At 30.0% G+C, this 18453-nt stretch overlaps 1 protein-coding gene across 1 annotated transcript in view; it reads right to left on the bottom strand.

Moving 5' to 3' along the window:
* The window catches only part of LOC142341330 (uncharacterized), a 58626-nt gene that overhangs the window by 10250 nt on the left and 29923 nt on the right, over positions 1 to 18453 (bottom strand). The window lies entirely within an intron of this gene.

Genomic DNA, 18453 nt, shown 5'->3' with positions numbered 1-18453 from the left:
TTTTTCAATAGTCCTACCACCACTAGTTTCAAGCTTAATTGAACTAAACAATGCCATCATACCATAATTAACTAATCTAATATTAGCATCATTAGCAAATACACCACCAGTATCATCTGATACAACAAACTCTATCTCTAGATATGAATCACGCAAATTTAAGTGATTCTCTTCTCTATTGAGTATGATATTAAAATTAGTATTAACCGTATTCATTGTTGCCAGATTATTAGGTTTATACTTTATAATCTTACTTTTATGTATATCATTATTATAACTATAAGTTGTATCCAAATTAAAGTTCATTTTTATTAGGGTAAAAATTTATAAAATTATAGCTAGATTTATAATCTTACTTTTATGTATAATTAAGTTTATTTTCATTAGGGGTTAGCAGATTCTTATTTATAAAATTCAATATAGATATAATTAAAGCTAGATTCATAATCTAAATATAATTAAGTTCATTTTCATTCGAGATTATCAGATTCATATTTCATTAAACTAAATATAGATATAATTATAGCTATAATTTGAATTATATTTAAAATCTTTCTACTACTTGTTTTGTTATTATAACTGGGAGTTGCAACGAAATTAGAGTCCATTTTTATAAGATAAAAAATGACAGACAACTTAATCACCGGAGGTGCAACTTCGTTGATCTTATGGGAACTACAAAAGATAACTAAAGAGTTGACCAAAACTAAAGATGAACATACACTTAACTTTAGAATGATAAAACCAAATGAAAGATTTCATTTTAATAACCCTATAATTAACACAACGAAAATGGGTTTAATTAGATTATCGGTTTATAATTCGGTTTTTAATATAACTGAAAAAAATAACCAGTTTAAATTTACTAATCCACTAACTTTCCATCAGGTAGATGCAGCCAAAGTATTTATTATACCACCAGGGTCATACGAGTTAACCGATATGGCAGATATAATAAAACAAGAAACAAATAATAATGTTTTAATACAAGTAGATAAAAACACAATGAAATGTAAAATGGAAGTGTTACAAGGTGTTTTTAATTTTGATGTAGAAAACTCGGTAGCATCATTACTAGGATTTGATAAACAAATATATTACAAATAAAATTATTGATATAATGGTAAGTATACTACAAATAAAATTATTGATATAATGGGTTTCAATACTATTAACATTCATTGCAATATTATATCTGGAGCTAAAGATAATGGTACAGATACAGATATATTATATACTTTTAATCTAAATGAACCACCCGGTTATATGATAATAAATATTCCAACAAATGTATTATATCAAAATGTAACAAAAGATAGAATAGAATATATAGAGTTTCATATTAAAGATGAGTATGGAAGACACCTATAGACTTTAATGGTGATGTATTAAGTTTTACTTTACATTTGTGTTAATAACTTTGTTGATCTAGTGTAACTAGCAGACCGAAGGTCTGTTTGTGTTAACAACTTCGTTGATCTGACGTGGTCAGCAACTTTGTTGATCTGATTTACACTTAGAATTATACTTACACTTAGACTTATACTTAGACTTGTACTTAAACTTAAACTAAACTACAAAATTTTCCTATCCCAATTAATTCTTAGTTTACCATTAATATTTTTATTTTAGTTATATCAATGACAATGTAATTATAAGGCTCTTTCCATACCTTATTACATATATTAGAAAAATCATTATAACTAAGTTCAACATTATTAAAGAAATCTTGATATATCGATGCTAGGACTTTACCTCTCTGTTCAAATAAAATAAACAGATTACAGTTCTCTCTAACACTCTGCCTATCCAGAGAGAACAGGTTTTGATTAAGATATATCATATTGCAATTATTATGTCTACCTCTTCAAAAGTATTCATTAATAACTGGTTCTTTGGCTCTAACATCATCGAATATCATTAGTTTCTTTAAGTCTTTGGGTAGTTTATCGGGAGATGGTAAATCTTTTATATCTTTAATAAATTCAACATCTGCTTTGGGGTTTATTCTTTCTATACCATGGTACTGATCGCCAGTAGGTCCAATGATGTATAGCTTATCAAAGTATATACTAGCTAGACTTAGTTTTTTCAATAAGAATGTCTTACTACATTCACTAGGACCAGATATTATACATCTAAAGTTATCTGGGAATGCGGCTTCATTAATTATATCATCATCATTTAACCATGAATATAGATCATCATTTATTTTTACAGAGATACTGTTAGTAGAACTATGGGACTTCGTCCATGTTTCACCATTGTTTTTAGGTTTAAACTTTTGATGAGGCTTCACCTATCCGGGAACCGGTTCCAACGATGTTTCACCATGTTTTTCATCCAATATATATAAAAAATTATCATTATCATTATCATTATCATTATCATTATCATTATCATTATCATTATCATTATCATTATCGTTATCGTTATCATTATCATTATCATTATCATTATCATTATCATTATCATTATCATTATCATTATCATTATCATTATCATTATCATTATCATTATCATTATCATTATCATTATCATTATCATTATCATTATCATTATCATTATCATTATCATTATCATTATCATTAACATTAACATTATCATTATCATTATCATTAACATTAACATTAACATTAACATTAACATTAACATTATCATTATCATTATCATTAACATTACAACTTAAAAAAAACACTCATTATATATTCCTGGATATTTACATTGATTAACTAGAATATTCAAAGCACTTTTAATTCTAAATCCTCTATCAATAAGATAGATCATATATAAACAATAAGCCCCACAATAAGATTCATCAAATTGTTGTATTCTTTCATTGGGGCCTAGATCAACATATTCTTCTAAAAATAAAGGTGGAGTTTCTACACCAAAACTATCAAAGTAATAGACAGGACCATCGGTGTAACCGCTTCGCTGATCTTCTCTTCTTATAACTAAAACCCAATGTGTACCTTCAGTTGGATGTAGATTTACAATAATGTTGAAGTTAGGATCCCCGATACTATCTGGAGTTTGATCTCTCATTACAATCTCAATTGGTGTTAGACTTATATCTTTACCTATATCTTTTATTCTAATATCACTCATAGCATTATTATCAATATTAAATTTATTATTGAATTCCTCAAAAGTTAGGATGAGCATTTTTATATATATAAATTTATTAAATCTAATTCTAATTATAAGTCTAAGTCTAAATCTAAATCAAATCTATATTTATTATATAAAAATGGAAACAGGTAGTGCAGTTTTTATTTTTATTATTATTATTGGAATTTGTTATATAATATATGATTCAAGACCAAGTAAATATACAAAACTGGAAGAAAGCTTTGGTGGATTTATGAATAGGAGTCTAGTTAGATTTGAATATGAAAAGTCACCATTACATACTATTGTTTATGGTGGAACTGGTACCGGCAAAACATATTTTATTAGACAATTTTTAAAATTATACTCAGTCCAAAATCAAGATCTGCGAAGCAGTTTCACTGATCAAGATCAATATCAAGATCAAGATCGAGATCAAGTTCGAGACCAAACTAAAATTAGAGTTATAGTTTGTAAAGATGACAGAGACTGAATAGATCCTGAGTCTAATAAGTTTTATACTGGGTTTAATAAATGTGATATAATTATGATCACAAAAATAATATGCATAAATTTCAAAATTGTGTAATAGTACTTGATGATATGGGTGATAGGTTAAATAAGGATATAGGTTATTATTTTACTGAAGGTAGACATTATAATATTCAAATGATTGTAATGTGTCATAAAACAGCTCAAATAAATAATACAGCGAGAATGAGTTGTGATACTATTTATTTAACAACTTATAATGGACCTGACCTATTTAAAAACTTTAATGAGATATATAAATGTGAACATGACTTCAATAAAATATTTAGTGAATTAAATAGTAACTATTATAATTATACAGATGGAATGTCAGATGAACTTCGTTATGGTATAATTAAATATAATAAAAAGGAAAATACTTTTATTATTATTAGTAGTAATAGAACAATGATATATGATTCAAGAGTTGGTTTCCTTGATTTAAAAGCTCTTAGTTTAAAAGATGATTTAGATAGAGAAGACATAAATAAACTTATAGCATACATGAAACCACTAATGATTAATGCAACAGATAGAAATGTTATTAATCATGATAATTATCAGTTTTATTTTAATAAACTTCTTACTTTAAACAATATTAAAATACAGAATGATGTTCTAACTAAAGAAATGATTGTGGGAAAGGGTATGAAAATTTTATCAAATATTGGTGGAATTATAGGCACAGGTTTAATTATATTTAGTTATATTTATCCCGATTCAATATCAAGAAATGCTGGAACTGCAGCAATGGGAGCAAGCACAATGTTGAGTAAAGTAAATACATTAGTTAATGTTGGATATGGAGAAGAGTTGGAAGGTGAAACACGAAGCAGTTTGGTAAACCATGAACAAAGTTCGTATACTGATCAGTGTAACTGTGACTTCGTCAATGAAGAGATGGGAATTTTGAATAGAAAGGTATGAAGGTTTTTAAACAAACTATTTGGAAATAATGAAGAATTTAAAGATTATAGAAAAAATTATAACGAAGTCACAAGAGAAAAGATTATAAATTTTGTTAAAGATAAAAAAGAATTAGACCTTGATTTGATCTTAGATAAGAGATGTAAAACTAATACACTCAATACTTTAAGAAATAAATATTTAGCAGAGTGTATCACATCTAAAGATAATACTAAAGATTTAATTGAAATCATGGGCTAAATATTATTCTACAGCCTAGCTAATTTTATAATTTCACCTATTATAAGTGCTTTTACAATGTTTAGAGTGTAACTATAAATGTGGAAACATTGCTGTTTTAAAATATCATTATGAATAATTTCATAAAGATAAAACTGATAAATGTATGAATGTATGTGTTGTAATATAATATTAAGTGGTATTTGTGCTAATGATTTTTCCCCATGGGGTTGTTCTTTAAAAAATGAATCTAGTTCTAGTTCTAATTCTAATTCTAATTCTAGTTCTAACCCTAGTTCTAGTTCTAACCCTAATTCTAACTCTAGTTCTAACCCTAATTCTATTTCTAACCCTAGTTCTAGTTCTAGTTCTAACCCCAATTCTAGCTCTAGTTCTGGTTCTGATTCTATCTATGACTATAACTCTAACTCAGATCCTAACCCCAATCCTAACCCTAACCTTAACCTTATCCCTAACCCTAACCCCAGATCAGAAGTATTAACTAGATGTTGTAATAAGTGTAATTATATAAAACCATTAAATAATTTTGATGAGGGTAAGTATACATGTAGAAGTTGTACTTCAGCTAAAGTTAATTGTCCATATTGTACTTCTGTTGTGAGATATGATGGGATAAGGGCTCATGTAAAGAAACAACATCCAGATATAGAATTGACAAGAGGATTTAGTAGAAATTTAACTGATCGGTGTAACCGCTTCGCGGATAAAACAATTAATCCTAGTTGGCAAAGTCCTAGAGCTGTAAGTCCTTTAGTTATTAACCAAACAGAGGATCTGCGAATTTGCAAAACAACTCCGTTGAGTAGTTTCACTGATAGTTGTTCATGTAAATACTATAATTTTGTATCATTTCTTATTAATAATGGAATAAATATAGAAGAAAAAAAGAAAATATAAATTTATTGAAAAGTATAGATAATTTGAAATAAAAAGTATAAAAAAATAAAAAAAAATAACAAAAAAGAGGGAATCACTCTTTAAGAGCGAAAAAGAGCAATCTTTTCTACTGGGGATCACTCCGAATAAGAGTGAATCACTCTTTAAGAGTGAAATATAAATTTTGCTTTGATTTTTTGATTTTTTGTTTTTATTTTTGATTTTAATTGATTTTTTTATTGAAGTTAGAGCTAATATATAGTAGTGGATAAAACAAGGGATTCAACAAACAGTAAAATTTGGCCCGATTCGACATGCGCGATTAGCGTTAGGAGAAAGGGACAAATTTTGCTGTTGGTTGAATCCCTTGTTTTATCCACTACTTGAGTTTCAAGAACTTTCCAGATAAGTTTCTGGATAGTCAGTAATTTTATTATTGCGTGCCTGTCAGCTACTGAATCAGCTATTATTGTTCCGACCCCACTTGTGGGGGGAGGAACTATATACTCAAATGGTCTTTTTTTGTTCAGACAATTTTGGCCGATCGACATATTCATCGTAGAGAAATGAGAGTGGTATCATTTAAAAGCTCGTCCAGCGTAGAATTCGAAAATAAAAAGAATTTTCTGAATTTCGTATTTTTCGAGAAGTTATCGAGGTTTAAAATTTTTTGTGAGCACGTGATATTTGCACGATTTTGTTCACTTTTAGCGTAATTTTTGTTCAAATTAAGTCTTTTCTATAAAAATATTATTTCCTTTCAAAATTTCGTTTCAAGCTACAAAATGAATCAATTTTTTGTTTTCAATAGACCGATAAAAAGGCTAGTTCTGGTCTCATGAGGAATTTTTACTATAAAAAAACTAGAATTCAATTTGAGAGCTGTTTTTTTAGAAAAATTTTTCATTATTGTTTTTTAGTCCCCTAGAGACTAGTCACTTTTCAAATCGAGGTTCCATTAGTGACAAACCTCATTTACAGTCAAATGATACCCCTTGAAAAAAAATCTTTTTCAGGGAATCACTCATGATTTTCTTCTTCGACTCTTAGTTTTCGATTTTTTTAATGAAATTTTAATTTCCATTTTGCGATTTCACTAAATTTTGGGAGTCCTATGGCATAGACCTGCTAGGTAAAAACGCACGTAAAATCGGCTTCCTAATGTGCATTAATTAAACGTATATAGGGCTTTGAGTGAACAGCTAATGGCTGTTAAGACTTAAAAAATAGTTTTTCGAAATTTTTTTTGAATATTAAACAATTTTAAACTTATTTTCAGGAACAGTAAGTCAGTCTTAGTAATTACCTGACCCCTTTCCTTTTCACGGAAACTAAAATAATCTGGTAAGGAGTTTTATCTACTAACTACTGGTTTTATGACTTCGATGCCACGAGTTTTCATAATTCCAAAAAATTTCGATTTTTTTAAATTTTGGTTCCTTTTGAAACCTTATCTCATTATCCTAAAATTATAGCGCCAATGGCTTAGAAAAAACGTCAAAAAGATCACCAATAAATCTTTCAGACAAACGCTGATGGTTTAAATGGCTTCGACACTTTCTTCTTGCACTTTTCTACTGAAATTTTTGTTTTTGTATGTATTTGTTGTTGTTTTCATAATCATCAAGACTTATTGTGATGTCTTGTTGACGACATATTGATGACAAACATCCTTGTCTTCTCACCGAGGCATAAGATAGTGTATTTTTTTACTTCCGTTGAAAGCTTTTGAATTTAATGGCTGTTAAGTCTTTCGAAATAATTTAAAAAATTTTTTTGGACATTAACCAATAATAAACTTCTTTTGCGAACTCTAGTTCAATCTCGGCAATGAAAAGACGTCTTTAATTTATACTGCAACTAAAAAGGAATCTGTTTAGAGGTTTTATCTTCTAGCTATTGGTTTTATGACTTCGATGCAACGAGTTTTCATATATTTAATGAATTTTTGGGTATTTGTTTGTGATTTTGGTTCCGTTTGAAATTTTATCACATTATCCTAATATTGATAGTTCCCAGTGGCTTAGAGAAGACATTCAATGGATCAAAGATTAAACTTCCAGAGAAACGCTTATGGTCTAAGTGGCTTCGACACTTTCTCGCACTTCTATACTGAACTATTGGTTTTTGCATGTATTTGTTGTTGTTTTCATAATCGTAAGACTTATTGTGATGTTCTGTTGATATTTTATGATTGACAAACATCCTTCCCTTCTTATCGAGGCAAAACTTAGCGTATTTCTGACTTCTGTTGAAAGCTATTGAATTTAACGGCCTTGATATAACGGATTTCTCAAAAATTTTGTGGTTTTATAAAATTTGTTCAAATTTGTTGATTTTTTGAAGTCACATTGTTAAAAAAAGAACCCCAATAATGTTAAAACATAATATTAGATTAGAAAAATTTTTACCATAACTTTTTTTTATTGACTTCGATACTTTTCTCGCTCACTTTTTTTTTTAATTTGCTGCTTTGCCGTTTTCTTTTATTCTTCATGTAGTCTTAAAACGCTGACTGGTCTCATAGGTTTTTAATTGAGATTGAAAAGAATTATGTTACTCATTGCAGTCAGTTTATGGCAAATAGTTTCTAAAGTTTATGATATTGTTGGTTTTCAAACCTTTTTTATACTTCTCAGTTTTTGTTGTTTTCGTCAACTTGTAACTTATTCTCATCATTGAGAGATTTCATCCAATTCCTTGTAATTCAAAAACGATTTTTCTATGGATATCATGTCGCAACTGACGTTTTGTTTGTTGGACAATATGCGTTTTCATAAAAGTTTTGTAAATGGCCAATATTTGTGCTTCTTTTTCTCTTCTTTTTTCACATTTGGTAAACATTTTTTGTTTTTGCTTATTTTTTTCTATGCCTTTTTCATAGTCTTTCTAATGGCGGATAGTGTGAGCGCTGTAATGAGGCACGGTATTATATAACTCAATTAGTAGTTCTTTTGTGTACAAATTTCTTTAAAGCTCAAACAACTGCTTTTAATTATCTCATCGTTAGGTTGACAATTAAGTCCAAAATGTGTATGAGCTCGCATCGGAACATCTTGTGCGAATGCACAAAACAAGCATGTGATAATGTGTCTCACACGTTTTTCTTGTGCCATTCAAACCTACTTTTGAAATTTTCTGATAAGTTTTTGGATAGTCAGTAATTTGATTATTGCGTGCCTGTCATCTACTGAATCAGCTATTATTGTTCCGACCCCATTTGTGGGGTGAGGAACTATATACTCAAATGGGTCTTTTTGTTCAGACAATTTTGGCTGATCGACCTATTTATCGTAGGGAATTGTGAGTGGTGTCATTTAAAAGCTCGTCCAGCGTAGAATTCAAAAATAAAAAGATTTTTCTGAATCACGTATTTTTCGAGGAGTTATTGAGGTTTAAAATTTTGTGTGAGCACGTGATATTTGCACGATTTTGTTCACTTTTAGCGTAATTTTTATTCAAATTAAGGTTTTCTATAAAAATATGATTTCGTTTCAAAATTTTGTTAAAAAATAAATCCATTTGGTGTTATCAATAGACCGATAAAAAGGCTAGTTCTGTTCTCATGAGGAATTTTTACTATAAAAAAACTCGAATTCAAATTGAGAGCTGTTTTCTTCGAAAAGTTTTTATTCATTATTGTTTTTTAGTCATCTAGAGACTAGTCACTTTTCAAAACGAGGTTCCATTAGTGACAAACCTCTATTACAGTCATATGAAACCCATTGAAAAAATTCGTTTTCAAGGAACCACTCAAGATTTTTTTCTTCGACTCTTAGTTTTCGAATTTTTAAATGAAATTTTATTTTCCATTTTGCAATTTCACTAAATTTTGGGAGTCCTATGGCATAGACTTGCTAGGTAAAAACGCAATCGGTTTCCTAATTTGCATTAAATAAACGTATATAGGGCTTTGACTGAACAGCTAATGGCTGTTAAGACTTAAAAAAATTGTTTTTCGAATTTTTTTTGAACATTAACCGATACTAAACTTATTTTAATTAACAGTAAGTCCGTCTCAGTAATTAACTGTCCCCTTTCCCTTTCACGAAAACTCAAATTAATCTGGTAAGGAGTTTTATTTGCTAACTACTGGTTTTATGACTTCGATGCCACGAGTTTTAATAATTCCAAAAAAACTCGATTTTTTTTAAATTTTGGTTCCTTTTGAAACCTTATCTCATTATCCTAAAATTATAGCCCCATTGACTTAGAAAAAACGTCCAAAAAATCACAGATAAAGTTTCCAGAGAAACGCTTATGGTTTAAATGGCTCCGACACTTTCTTCTTGCAATTTTCTACTGAATTTTTGGTTTTTGTATGTATTTGTTGATGTTTTCATAATCATGAAGACTTATTCTGATGTCTTGTTGACGACATATTGATGACAAACATCCTTGTCTTCTCACCGAGTCATAAGATAGTGTATTTTGTTACTTCCGTTGAAAGCTCTTGATTTAAATGGCTGCTAGAAAAAATTTTTTAAAGTTTTTTTTTGGACATTAACCAATATTAAACTTCTTTCGTGAACTCTAGGTCAATCTCAGTAATGACAAGACGTCCTTCTTTTCTACATCTACTAAAAAGAATCTGGATGGCGGTTTTATCTTCTATTAGTTTTTATCTATTGGTTTTATGACTTCGATTCAACGGGTTTTCATATTTTTTTTATTTGGATATTTTTTGTGATTTTGGCTCCGATTGAAATTTTATCACATTATCCTAATATTGACAGTTCCCGATGGCTTAGAGAAGACTTTCAATGGATCAAAGATTAAATTTCAGCGAAACGCGTATGGTCTAAGTGGCTTTGACACTTTCTTCTCGCACCTATATACTGAACTTTTGGTTCTTGCATGTCTTGTTTTGTATGTTGTTGTTTTCATAATCATAAGACTTATTGTGATGTTCTGTTGATATTTTATGATTGACAAACATCCTTCCCTTCTTATTGAGGCAAAACTTAGCGTATTTTTGACTTCTGTTGAAAGCTATTGAATTTAATGGCGTTGACATAACGGGTTTCTCATAAATTTGGTGGTTTTATTATATTTGTTCATACTTGTTGATTTTTTGAAGTCACATTGTTAAAAAAAGAACCCCAATAATGTTAAAACATAATATTAGATTAGAAAAATTTCTACCATAACTTTTTTTTATTGACTTCGATACTTTTCTCGCTCACTTTTTTTTTTTAATTTGCTGCTTTGCCGTTTTTTTTATTCTTCATGTAGTCTTAAAACGCTGACTGGTCTCATAGGTTTTTAATTGAGATTTAAATGAATTATGTTACTCATTGCAGTCAGTTTATGGCGAATGGTTTCTAAAGTTTATGATATTGTTGGTTTTCAAACCTTTTTTATACTTCTCAGTTTTTGTTGTTTTCGTCAACTTGTAACTTATTCTCATTATTGAGAGATTTCATCCAATTCATTGTAATTCAAAAACGATTTTTCTATGGATATCATGTCGCAACTGATGTTTTGTTTGTTGACAATATGCTTTTTCATAAAAATTTTGTAAATGGCCGATATTTGTGCTTCTTTTTCTCATCTTTTTGCACATTTGGTAAACAATTTTTGTTTTGGCTTATTTTTTTCTATGCCTTTTTCACAGCCTTTCTAATGGCGGATCTTGTGAGCGCTTTAATGAGGCACGGTATTATATAACTCAATTAGTAGTTCTTTTGTGTACCGATTTCTTTAAAGCTCAAACAACTGCTTTTAATTATCTCATCGTTAGGTTGACAATTAAGTCCAAAATGTGTATGAGCTCGCATCGGAAAATCTTGTGCGAATGCACAAAACAAGCATCGTTGTTTATTTATGTGCTATCGTTTTGTTTATAGATTTACGCATTATTCGAGTACGACGTTTTGGCATTCAATCCCGACTAACTGCAATCAACCGAACTGGTTGTAATATTAGTTTTTTTGGTCCATTACGTATGCACGCATTTGACGTAGTTGTAAGTTTAACGCACCTTTCAGTCTTTATAATGTTGGTTTTTATTCAAACGATTTTTATTTTTGGTCGCATGTGGATATCTTCAATCTCAAATCGACTTTTTTCAATCATTAATGGGAACTGTCCTTGCCTACTGTTGATAATTTATTTAAACTAAAAACTTTTCTCTTCGAAAGAAAACAAATCTTTTTATTTACAACAAAATTTTCCTAAATTAAAAGCTTATCCTGAAATTCCTTTAATGGGCGAATCGATGTCTAATTTTTGATTGATTATCAAGAAAAAAATACCAAACCTGAACAAAAAGAAGGCATCAAATATAGCTGACTACAATTTTCTGATATTTTTTACCTTTGACTTCTAGAGTTCTCGAGAAAAGGCATGTTTTAGAATGTTAGCCTATCGTGTTATTGTTTGTCGGCTGTAATTTTTATCGCTATGGCCTCATCTACCAGAAAAATGAGTTTGTTTGCAGTTTACTTCACATTTCAGATAATGTGTCTCACACGTTTTTCTTGTGCCATTTAAATCTATTTTTGAAATTCTTCTTCAGTTTTCCCTTACTTCAATCTGAATTGACGATTATGCTTTGTTAACATAATTATTTATCTCAAGTTCGAAATTTTGAAAACCTATTATTTGTTTCCATTGTGAGACTTTATTTTTGAGTTTTGTTTCTATTGAGTTTCAAGAACTTTCCGGATAAATTTCTGGATAGTCAGTAATTTTATTATTGCGTGCCTGTCATCTACTGAATCAGCTATTATTGTTCGGACCCCACTTGTGGGGGAGGAACTATATACTCAAATGCGTTTTTTTTTGTTCAGACACTTTTGGCCGATCGACCTATTCATCGTAGAGAAATGTGAGTGGTATCATTTAAATGCTCGTCCAGCGTAGATTTCGAAAATAAATTTTTGTTCTGAATTACGTATTTTTCGAGGAGTTATTGAGGTTTAAAATTTTGTGTGAGCACGTGATATTTGCACAATTTTGTTCAATTTTAGCGTAATTTTTGTTCAAATTAAGACTTTTCTATAAAAATTTTATTTCCTTTCAAAATTTTTTTTCATGCTACAAAATGAATCCATTTGGTGTTATCAATAGACCGATAAAAAGGCTAGTTCCGGTCTCATGAGAAATTTTTACTATAAAAAAAAACTCGAATTAAATTTGAGAGCTGTTTTTTTTTAGAAAAATTTTCTTTTCATTATTGTTTTTTAGTCACCTAGAGACTAGTCACATTTCAAATTGAGGTTCCATTAGTGGCAAAACTCATTTACAGTCAAATGATGCCCATTGAAAAAAAATCGTTTTCAAGGAATCACTCATGATTTTTTTCTTCGGCTCTTAGTTTTCGATTTTTTTAATGAAATTTTAATTTCCATTTTGCGACTTCACTAAATTTTGGGAGTCCTATGGCATAGACCTGCTAAGTAAAAACGCACGTAAAATCGGCTTCCTAATGTGCATTAAACAAACGTATATAGGCCTTTGAGTGAACAGCTAATGGCTGTTAAGACTTAAAAAATAGTTTTTCGTAATTTTTTTGAATATTAAACAATTTTAAACTTATTTTCAGGAACAGTAAGTCAGTCTTAGTAATTACTTGACCCTTTTCCTCTTCACGGAAACTAAAATAATCTGGTAGGGCGTTTTATCTGCTAACTACTGGTTTTTTGACTTCGATGCCACGAGTTTTCATAATTCCAAAAAATTTCGATTTTTTTAATTTTGGTTCCTTTTGAAACCTTATCACATTATCCTATTTTTACAGTCCCCATTGGCTTCGAAAAAACGTCAAAAATATCACAGATAATTGTTTCACAGAAACGCTTATGGTTCAAATGGCTTCGACACTTTCTTCTCGCACTTTTCTATTGAATTTTTGGTTTTTTAATGTATTTGTTGTTGTTTTCATAATCATCAAGACTTATTGTGATGTCTTGTTGACAACATATTGATGACAAACATCCTTGTCTTCACACCGAGGCATAAGATAGTGTATTTTGTTACTTCCGTTGAAAGCTCTTGATTTAAATGGCTGTTAGAAAAATTTTTTTAAAATTTTTTTGGACATTAACCAATATTAAACTTTTTTCGCGAACTCTAGGTCAATCTCAGTAATGACGAGACGTCCTTTTTTTCTACTGCAACTAAAATATGGCTGGTGGTTGGTGGTTTTTATCTCTTCTAGCTATTGGTTTTGTAACTTCGATGCGACAAGTTTTCATATTTTTATTGAATTTTTGGATTTTTTTTTTGTGATTTTGTTTCCCTTTGAAATTTTTATCAGATTATCCTAATATTGATAGTTCTCAATGGCTTAGAGAAGACTTTCAATGGATCAAAGATTAAATTTCCAGAGAAACGCTTATGGTCTAAGTGGCTTCGACACTTTCTTCTCGCACTTCTATACTGAACTATTGGTTTTTGCATGTCAGATAATGTGTCTCACACGTTTTTCTTGTGCCATTTAAATCTATTTTTGAGATTCTTCTTCAGTTTTCCCTTACTTCAATCTGAATTGACGATTATGCTTTGTTAACATAATTATTTATCTCAAGTTCAAATATTTGAAAAATTATTATTTGTTTCCATTGTGAGACTTTATTTTTGAGTTTTGTTTCTATTGAGTTTCAAGAATTTTCCGGATAAGTTTCTGGATAGTCAGTAATTTTATTATTGCGTGCCTGTCATCTACTGAATCAGCTATTATTGTTCGGACCCCACTTGTGGGGGGAGGAACTATATACTCAAATGCGTTTTTTTTTTGTTCAGACACTTTTGGCCGATCGACCTATTCATCGTAGAGAAATGTGAGTGGTATCATTTAAATGCTCGTCCAGCGTAGATTTCGAAAATAAATTTTTGTTCTGAATTACGTATTTTTCGAGGAGTTATTGAGGTTTAAAATTTTGTGTGAGCACGTGATATTTGCACAATTTTGTTCAATTTTAGCGTAATTTTTGTTCAAATTAAGACTTTTCTATAAAAATTTTATTTCCTTTCAAAATTTTTTTTCATGCTACAAAATGAATCCATTTGGTGTTATCAATAGACCGATAAAAAGGCTAGTTCCGGTCTCATGAGAAATTTTTACTATAAAAAAAAACTCGAATTAAATTTGAGAGCTGTTTTTTTTTAGAAAAATTTTCTTTTCATTATTGTTTTTTAGTCACCTAGAGACTAGTCACATTTCAAATTGAGGTTCCATTAGTGACAAAACTCATTTACAGTCAAATGATACCCTTTGAAAAAAATTCGTTTTCAAGGAATCACTCAGGATTTTTTTCGTCGACTCTTAGTTTTCGATTTTTTTAATGAAATTTTAATTTCCATTTTGAGATTTCACTAAATTTTGGGAGTCCTATGGCATAGACCTGCTAGGTAAAAACGCACGTAAAATCGGCTTCCTAATGTGCATTAAACAAACGTATATAGGGCTTTGAGTGAACAGCTAATGGCTGTTAAGACTTAAAAAATAGTTTTTCGAAATTTTTTTTTTGAATATTAAACAATTTTAAACATATTTTCAGGAACAGTAAGTCAGTCTTAGTAATTACCTGACCCCTTTCCTTTTCACGGAAACTAAAATAATCTGGTAAGCCGTTTTATCTGCTAACTACTGGTTTTATGACTTCGATGCCACGAGTTTTCATAATTCCAAAAAATTTCGATTTTTTTAATTTTGGTTCCTTTTGAAACCTTATCACATTATCCTATTTCTACAGTCCCCATTGGCTTCGAAAAAACGTCAAAAATATCACAGATAATTCTTTCACAGAAACGCTTATGGTTCAAATGGCTTCGACACTTTCTTCTCGCACTTTTCTATTGAATTTTTGGTTTTTTAATGTATTTGTTGTTGTTTTCATAATCATCAAGACTTATTGTGATGTCTTGTTGACAACATATTGATGACAAACATCCTTGTCTTCACACCGAGGCATAAGATAGTGTATTTTGTTACTTCCGTTGAAAGCTCTTGATTTAAATGGCTGTTAGAAAAATTTTTTTAAAATTTTTTTGGACATTAACCAATATTAAACTTTTTTCGCGAACTCTAGGTCAATCTCAGTAATGACGAGACGTCCTTTTTTTTCTACTGCAACTAAAATATGGCTGGTGGTTGGTGGTTGGTGGTTTTTATCTCTTCTAGCTGTTGGTTTTGTAACTTCGATGCGACAAGTTTTCATATTTTTATTGAATTTTTGGATATTTTTTGTGATTTTGTTTCCCTTTGAAATTTTATCAGATTATCCTAATATTGATAGTTTCCAATGGCTTAGAGAAGACTTTCAATGGATCAAAGATTAAATTTCCAGAGAAACGCTTATGGTCTAAGTGGCTTCGACACTTTCTTCTCGCACTTCTATACTGAACTATTGGTTTTTGCATGTCAGATAATGTGTCTCACGCGTTTTTCTTGTGCCATTTAAATCTATTTTTGAATTTCTTCTTCAGTTTTCCCTTACTTCAATCTGAATTGACGATTATGCTTTGTTAACATAATTATTTATCTCAAGTTCAAAATTTTGAAAAATTTTTATTTGTTTCCATTGTGAGACATTATTTTTGAGTTTTGTTTCTATTGAGTTAGTAGTGGATAAAACAAGGGATTCAACCACCAGCAAAATTTGTCCCTTTCTCCTAACGCTAATCGCGCATGTCGATTTTAAAGTTTTTTTTGGACATTAACCAATATCAAACTTTTTTCGCGAAATCTAGGTCAATCTCAGTAATGACAAGACGTCCCTTTTTTTCTACTGCAACTAAAAAATGGTTGGTGGTTGGTGGTTGGTGGTTTTTATCTCTTCTAGCTATTAGTTTTGTAACTTCGATGCGACAAGTTTTCATATTTTTATTGAATTTTTGGATATTTTTTTGTGATTTTGTTTCCCTTTGAAATTTTATCAGATTATCCTAATATTGATAGTTCCCAATGGCTTAGAGAAGACTTTCAATGGATCAAAGATTAAATTTCCAGAGAAACGCTTATGGTCTAAGTGGCTTCGACACTTTCTTCTCGCACTTCTATACTGAACTATTGGTTTTTGCATGTCAGATAATGTGTCTCACACGTTTTTCTTGCACCATTTAAATCTATTTTTGAAATTCTTCTTCAGTTTTCCCTTACTTCAATCTGAATTGACGATTATGCTTTGTTAACATAATTATTTATCTCAAGTTCAAAATTTTCATAAAAGTTTTGTAAATGGCCAATATTTGTGCTTCTTTTTCTCTTCTTTGTGCACATTCGATAAATAATTTTTATTTTTGCTTATTTTTTTGTTTGCTTTTTTCACAGTCTTTGTAATGGCAGATCTTGTGAGCGCTGTAATGAGGCATGGTATTATATAATTCAATTAGTAGTTCTTTTGTGTAACGATTTTTTTAAAGCTCAAACATCTGTTTTTAATTATCTCATCGTTAGGTTGACAATTAAGTCAAAAATGTAAATGAGCTTGGGTCGGAACATCAAGTGCGAATGCGCAGTAACAAGCATCCTTGTTTATTTATGTGCTATCGTTTTGTTTATTGCATTTACGAGTTATTCGCATACGACGTTTTGGCATTTGATCTCGACTAACTTCAATCAACCGAACTGGTTGTAATATTAGTTTTTTTTTTTTGGTCCATTACTTTTTTTGATCCGTTACATGCACGCATTTGACGTATTTGTAAGTTTAACGCACCTTTCAGTTTTTATAATGTTGTTTTTTATTCAAAAGATTATTATTTTTGGTCGCAGTTGGATATCTTCATTCTCAAAATGACTTTTTTCTATCATTAATGTGAACTCTCTTTGCCTACTGTTGATAATTCATTTAAACTAAAAACTTTTCTCTTCGAAAGAAAACAAATCATTTTTTACAACAAAATTTCCCTAAATTAAAAGCTGTTTTCCGAGTACCATTCGTTGAATAGAATGTCCTAATTGTATTTTGAATCTACATTTCTTCAAAGCAACCGCAACTATTTTATGGCAATCTAATAGCCATATTGTTAAGTTCTGCGTTTTTGACACTTAGTCTACCTTTGTTGGAGCAAAGTTTGGGTTGGAAAAATTGCTGTGGCTGGCACAGAAAATGTGATTTGTCTTGTTTCCTATAGTATAAATGAGTACATCAATATTAGGCAAACTTCAAATGCTTCCATTTGGCGGACGACCGAACAAAAACACATTCACAATTTTAAGCAGCAGAAGTGAATTATTGGCAACCTAAAACTGTCAACTGAAAAAAAAACACTTTAATCTCAAATAGTTGTAACAAATTATTGTAACAAGACTGCCCCGGAGTGTACAGACAGCAAATCAAAATGTATTAGTTTAATGTGACCTTTTAGTATAATTTTTGTTGGCTAGCTTGACCAAGGATCAGCAAGAATAAAGATATAAGGCCCTAAATGAGTTTTTTCAATCTAAATTTTCGTCATTTGATGGCACCATAAGACGAGTAGTTAGTACAATTTGCAAACTGTTGCCTAAGATGGATTTTTAGATTTGATGTAACGGTTTTTTCTGTTCTGGAGCTTCAGCTGAACAGTGAGATTATTTCAGTCCTCAAGAGCTTTATTGACAATTGAGCATTCAAGTCTTTGACTAGTAATTTGGGTGTTAAAAGAGAGTTTCCTAGTTATAAGCCAAAGTTGGTTTCATTTGTTATATCTATCTTATTTCTTTTTTCTTTTTTCATTAATCTTATTATTGCTTACATACCTCTAAAAATCATTTGAATCCCTTTAGGAAACTTACTTTCGCTACTATCCCCACCCCTGCTGCTACAGCGGAAT

The sequence above is a fragment of the Convolutriloba macropyga genome, chromosome 6, assembly GCF_964194025.1.
Source record: "Convolutriloba macropyga chromosome 6, txConMacr16.3, whole genome shotgun sequence".
NCBI lineage: Eukaryota > Metazoa > Xenacoelomorpha > Acoela > Convolutidae > Convolutriloba > Convolutriloba macropyga.
This window is presented reverse-complemented; position numbering and strand designations above follow the sequence as displayed.